At 57.7% G+C, this 6,030-nt stretch overlaps 1 long non-coding RNA gene across 2 annotated transcripts; it reads left to right on the forward strand.

Moving 5' to 3' along the window:
- Positions 1 to 1,550: 1,550 nt before the first annotated feature.
- LOC120372485 lies at positions 1,551 to 2,465 on the forward strand. Of its 2 annotated transcripts, none has more exons than XR_005585006.1 (3): positions 1,551 to 1,773; positions 2,131 to 2,260; positions 2,357 to 2,465. It is a non-coding gene; the product is annotated as an uncharacterized LOC120372485 (long non-coding RNA). The 2 variants fall into 2 exon arrangements; XR_005585005.1 differs by having other exon boundaries at positions 2,131 to 2,273; positions 2,357 to 2,447.
- The last annotated feature ends 3,565 nt before the right edge of the window (positions 2,466 to 6,030 follow it).

Below are 6,030 nucleotides of genomic sequence, written 5' to 3' on the forward strand. Positions count from 1 at the left end.
GCTCTGGGCTCTCCGCAGCTGCCGGCAGCCCAGAGCCCTCTGACTCCCAGCCGCGGCTGAGATTCAAAGGGCTCCCCGCGGTTGCCGGCAGCCCAGAGCTCTCTGCTTCCTGGCCGCAGCCGGGATTCAAAGGGCTCTGGGCTGCCCACACAGCTCCGTGTGCGGGGGATTTAGAATCCCCTCGTGGGCCGCACAGTGAGGCTCCGCGGGCCTTATGTTGTGCAGGCCTGGATTATATGAACGTTGGCCGCAAGGCTGTTCTACCCTGCTGCAAAGAGGGATTATATGGACTTTGTCCACTAGGCCGTGCTACCCCACCCTCAAGTCCTCAAATAATGGTTTCAAGACTTTAAGGTGCAGAGACTCCTCCAGCAAGTGAACCAGGCCCTGTACTGCAGAGGAAGGTGAAAAGCCCAGCTATGGCGATCAGCTAAACCCTGAGCATGTGGGCAAGACTCACCTCGACCCAAGAAGAGCAGGCCTGGGCAGAGCAGGTCTGTACAAGGGAAAGGAGAGTGCTTTCCCCTGGGCGGCACAGCCTGGGGCTTAGCCAAATTGATTACAGAATGAGTCCTACCTCCGAGGGACCATGTATTGGCCCCGAAAGAACCAGACTGCAGCGGCGATAAAGCCTAGCTGGGCTATGCACTGGAATGAGAACTAGGTAGGAAGTTGAAAGCAGCAAGGAAAGCCTAGAAGGGAACTTGAGAAGAGAGGTAGGATGTGCCCAGGGAAACCTGCAGCAAAGAGAAAAGAGCAGACCTAGCTGTTGAGCACAGAGCCCTGGGCTGCTACCAGGTTCAGGATGGGACCGGGTTCCTCTACTGACCCCAAAGAAGGGGGCATAAATGCACCCAGAGAGGTTACCAAGCCCAGCAAGGGGGCTGCAGGCTGAGCCAGAGCCCCAGTGAGAGGAGAAGAACTTTTTTCTCTGGGAAGACCTTTTTGGACTTTTACTGTGTCACAAACTGAGCCCCAGAAGCGGTGACTAAAAGTAGTGAGCCGGCCAGAGGGCCGAATTACCAGGCAGAGAGACTGCCATGGTGCTGGAGTGACCGTCGATGGAGGACCAGAGGCACCTAACAATGAGTAGATTCATTGATTATTGGCATCGTCAGCAGAAATGAATTCCTCTCGTCATCTGCGATGGCTCATGGAAGTCTTGGATACTGAAGGAAGGTCCGTCCCCGCAAGTGGGAATCCCATTTGAGTTCAGGGACTGGTTAAGCAGGCAAAGCAGGGCTCAGGGTTTCTCCAGCAGCTCCTAGAAACTCCCAGAAGCAGAAGGAAGTGCAGGCAGAGCTGCAGATGCAGCTGGTAATCTTGAGGGAGCAGCAGCAAGACCTGTCAGAGATCCTGCAAAGGGAAATGAACCTGCTACGCCCATGGACAAACAGAGCAGCCTCGGATCTAGTGGCCAGTGAACTCTGGTACAAAGCTGCTTCCATTATGGAAACAGCCTGGTACTGGCGAGTGGGTGGGAGACCAGGGAGATGGGAGGGGTTACTGAGGCTGGGGTGGGGAAGAAGCTGTGGGGCTGGGAGGAAGGACATGGCCCAGCTTGTGGGAAGGATCCTGCTGGCTGTGTCTGGAGCACTGTGCAGCCTCTTCTGTGGGAAGTTCCCATGGGTCAGTGTGGCCTGAATCTCTCCTGCTCCTTTGTTCTCTTTGGGCTTCACAGGAGATGTCTGGTGAACTGCCTGTGGACTCTGTGCCCCGCACCGCTCCGAAATTATTCGCTACCTTGAAAGAAACAGGGCACAGCTCAGCCTGGTAGGTAGGCTGGAGACTCACACTTCACTCACACACACAACACTGAGGGCTTTGGGAAGCACAGTAACAAAGAAGAGATTTAAGTGATACTAAGCAAGAGAAAGAGACAAATTTCAAACAGACAAAAAAAACAAAACACACTTTGTAGTGACTCAAACTGAATCATAAGAGTCACAATTGTGGCCTTAGCAGTTTCAGACTAACATCTCCGCTTTCCTAACAGACCTTATTTGATGTCCCTGTGCGGTACAAAAATTCTCTGTCGAATCTGCTGATTTGATTGCTTAGCCTTTCGGTTTCAGACCCTCTGTTCTCTTTCTGGGGTGCCTGGACCTGACTGCAACATCTCTCTTCCAGTCTCTGGCCCAGCCTCTTCCACAGACGTATGCTGCAGCCAGCCCAGCTCAGAGAGCAGTGGGGACACATGATCTCATCCTGTCAAACCAAGCAACATGGGTCCCATTGAGGCTTAGATGGAAGATCCCAGGTATCTCGTGGAGGTAAAAACCATTCACTCTTCTGGGCACTTTGGGCTTCCTGTTCCATAGCCTAGTTGTCATCATGACTTTGTTTTTATTCTCAGAGGACGTGTCTGGGATCCTGGAGACTGTTTCCTGCTGGAGGTTTGAGCGGGAGAGATCACTCAGAAGATCACTCGGGTCTGCAGGGTTCATGGGAGCAGCCACACTCCAGCAGGCCATCTGGAAGCCTATTAAAACTGCTTACCTACGACTTACAAAGTCAGACCCAGTTTGAGGCTCCATCCCTGAGGCCTATTGGCAAAGTCCCAGAGCAGCTAATCGGCCCCGGGACCTCCTTAAACCAACAGCAGGAACAAGAAGCTGTCTGCTCACGGGGCTCCCCTGTCTTCTGGACCATGTGACTCGCTGTGGCTCATCGGATTTGAGGGTCTGAACACAATTTGGTCTTTTGCTTCTGCTCTTCCAGTATCCTGACCCAGCTGACTCTCGACTCCTGTCTTCTGAGTGTAGACTCTGCCTCTGAGCACTAGGTCTGGCTGCTCATGACCCGGCCATGACACTGACTTTTCTACAATTCCTCCAATGCCCTTTTCTGCTCTCAGCTCTGCTCTCCCAGCAAGACACACCAATCCCCTGGCTCCCAAAGTCCTAGTTGCTGCTATTCAAGGGCTCAGGGATGGTGCTTGTATTGCCCCCTCCCGCACCACAGCTGCTTTTCCTATGAGAATCTCCCTAGCGCAGAGGAGAAATCCGCTCTTCTCTTAGAATCAGTCCTGGCAGCAATTCAGGAAGTCATAGAAGGGACGGTCTGCTAAGCTCCCTCTGCAATGCCACTGTCAGAGACCATTACTGGTGGGTGCCAAGTGAGTGCGCAGGCAGCTCCTTGAGAGACTCCTAGGCGCAGGGTAGTCGTGTTTCACGGTGACCTCTGAAAGCCATGCAAAGAGTGCAGCATTGAAGAGACTCTCCTGCGGTAACAAAGGGTTTCTGTTCTCCTACATAGTCAGCCAGTGAGGCCAGTTTGCAGCATGTGGAAGAGCTGTTTGGTGCCTTGTTGGAGGATTCACCATATAGCTGGCAGCAGCTTCAGATCCTGGAGTCCCTATGATATGGTTACCATGCATCCGGATTTTCCAAGACATGTCCAGCTTTTTGTTTTTAAATAGCTGTCGGGGAGGAATTTGTAAAAATCTAAAGGTCCGTGATTTCCTCCCAATGCTCGGGCCACCCAGAGGGGGAGCAAGTGGGGCAATTTGCCCCAGGCCCTGGGCCCCGCAGGGGCCCTCACGAGTTTTTGGGGCCTCTGGAGAAGGGTCTGTCACTCGCGCCGGGGCCCCAGAAAACTCTCACGGGCCCGGGCCCCGGGCTTCTTCTGCTCTGGCTCTTCAGCGGCAATTCAGCGGTGGGGGGTCCTTCCGCTCCGGGTCCCGCCGCCACAGACCCTGGGACCCCTGAATCCTCTGGGCGGCCCCACCCAATGCAGAGTGTGACTCAGCTGAAACGGCGGCCAGGCCCGATTGAGCCACTCACATCCGGGCCTCCAGTAGTCAGAGCCCCTCCCCTGGTCTCCCCCTCCCCTGGCCTCCCTCTCCCCCCTGCAGCCAAAGTCCATTTAATCCTCCTTTGCAGGTGGGGTAGCGGCCTAGCGAGCAGAGTCTATAAAATCCCCCCTTGCAGGCGGGGGAGCATGGCCTAGTGGCCAGAGTCCAGATAATCCCCAGTACACATGGGGTATGCAGCCTAACAGCCAGAGTCCATATAATCCTTCACGGTTCAGGGTGGGGGGGGTAGGTGGACTCAGGCCCACCCTCTCCACCGAGCCCTAAGCCAGGGCCCTGGTAGCGGCAAGCTCTACTTGCCGCTTGCTCAGCAGGGATCCGACTGCAACACGCCTAGTAGTAATACAGCATTAACACCATTTATCTCTACTTTCCCCTGGGAATGGCAGTGCTTCTGCGGCGAGGGGTCCTCCGGTCTGTTCCTCCCCTGGGTCATCCTCCGTCAGAGTCTCCGGTGGAGCTTCGACAGGGCTGACGCCCAGATCCTGGCTCGCAGCCCCTCTCTCTGCAGGAGCTAACAGCGTGTGTCCTTCCCCTCTGGCGGTCAGCCCAGACTGAGCTGATGTGCAGGCTTTTATATCTGAGCTCCAGTTGGAGCATGCCCAGCAGAGCTTCCGGGGCGGGGCTTCCTCTGCCAGGGAGGAAGGGTTAACCCCTGCTATGCCAGTGCGGGGCCGCTCTGCCCCATCACACACTCTCCCCCTTAAGACAGTCCCCTGGGCAGCCTGATCCTTGGTCGTCTCCTCCCCTTCCCCCTACCCCTCCGACCCCCCCCCCCATCCGCATGAGCCTTTCCCGGCCGGTGTAACACTCGAAAGGAATAGGGTTGGAGGGACATGTACCACCACATGATCCGTGTGTGTGAGTCCTTCATGCTGTTAATCCACCTGAGGGGTGCGTGGTCTGTTACCAAGGAGAAGGGGTTCCCTATTAGATAGAACAGCTTGTGGCTCAGATACCAAAGACCGTATTTTCCCTCGGCCCACCGTATAGCCCGGGTAGATCAGTTCTTTCTGGCCCAGGTGACATTTGGTTCGGTTTGCGGTGAGTCCTGCTCTGCCCAGCGCCCGCAGCTGGAGCTGTTCCTTCCAGTTGGCACTGTAGATGATGATGTCCGTCAGTGTCTCCTGCAGCAAGCCGACCCGTGCGAAGATCTGCAAGAGTTCATTGGCGATAACTGGAGCCGTGGCAGACCCTAGTGGTACCACCTCTGGATACCGTGTGGCATAGTCAACCACAACCTGATATACTTATGGCCGGAGCTACTCTTCTCCAAAGGCCCCACTAAGTCCAAGCCCATCCGTTCAAAGGGTGTCCCTCCTGCTCACCCACAAGGGCCGTGCCCCCAGGGGTCATGCCCCATCCAGCCCCCATGTTCCTTGGCGCCCTCCCCAGGACCCCTGACCCATCCACCCCCTTCCCTGTCCCCTGACTGCCCCCTTGCCATCCCATCCAACCCTCCTCTCATTCCTGATGGCCCCCCAGGACCCCTGCCCCATCCAACCACCCCTTCTCTCTGTCCCGACTGCCCCCCATCGTCTCATCTAACCCCTGCTCCTTCCTGACTGCCCCCCTGGAAACCTTGCTCCCATTCGATCCCCCTGTTCCCTGCCCTCTGACCGCCCCAACCCCGATCCACCCCCCCACAACCCACCGAACTCCCCTGCCCTCTTCCAACCCCCCCTCCCTGCTTCCTGCCCCCTTACCACACTGCCTGGGGCCGGGGCCGGGGCCAGGTCCGCTTGGCCAGGACCGGGACTGGTGCAGTGGGGCCCGACTCCACAGGCTGGGCCGAGCCAGGCCGGAGCTGATCAGTCAGGACCAGGACCGGCGCCGCGGGGCCCCACTCCCTGGGCTGGGCCGGGCAGGAGCCGCTCATCCGGGACCAGCACTGGCGCCACGGGGCCGAGCCGGGCCGGAGCCACTGGGGCCAGAGCCGGGGGTGCTTGGCCGGGACTGGGCTGGGCCGCTCGGCCGGCGCCAGGCCAGGGCCAGGGGAAGCCGCTCAGCTGGAGCCAGACAGGGCCGCGCTGTGCCCCCCTGGAGCTGTACTCGCACCCCCCAGCCCCAGCCTACCTGCCTCCTGCTTGTTTCAGGCTTCCAGCGAACATCTGATTCGCGGGAAGCAGGGGAGGGGGAGGAGAAGGAGGGCGGAGCGTTCAGGGAGGAGGGGGAGGTGAGCTGGGGCGGGGGCGGGAGGGACGGCTGCCCGAGCT

The sequence above is a fragment of the Mauremys reevesii genome, linkage group 9, assembly GCF_016161935.1.
Source record: "Mauremys reevesii isolate NIE-2019 linkage group 9, ASM1616193v1, whole genome shotgun sequence".
Lineage (NCBI taxonomy): Eukaryota > Metazoa > Chordata > Testudines > Geoemydidae > Mauremys > Mauremys reevesii.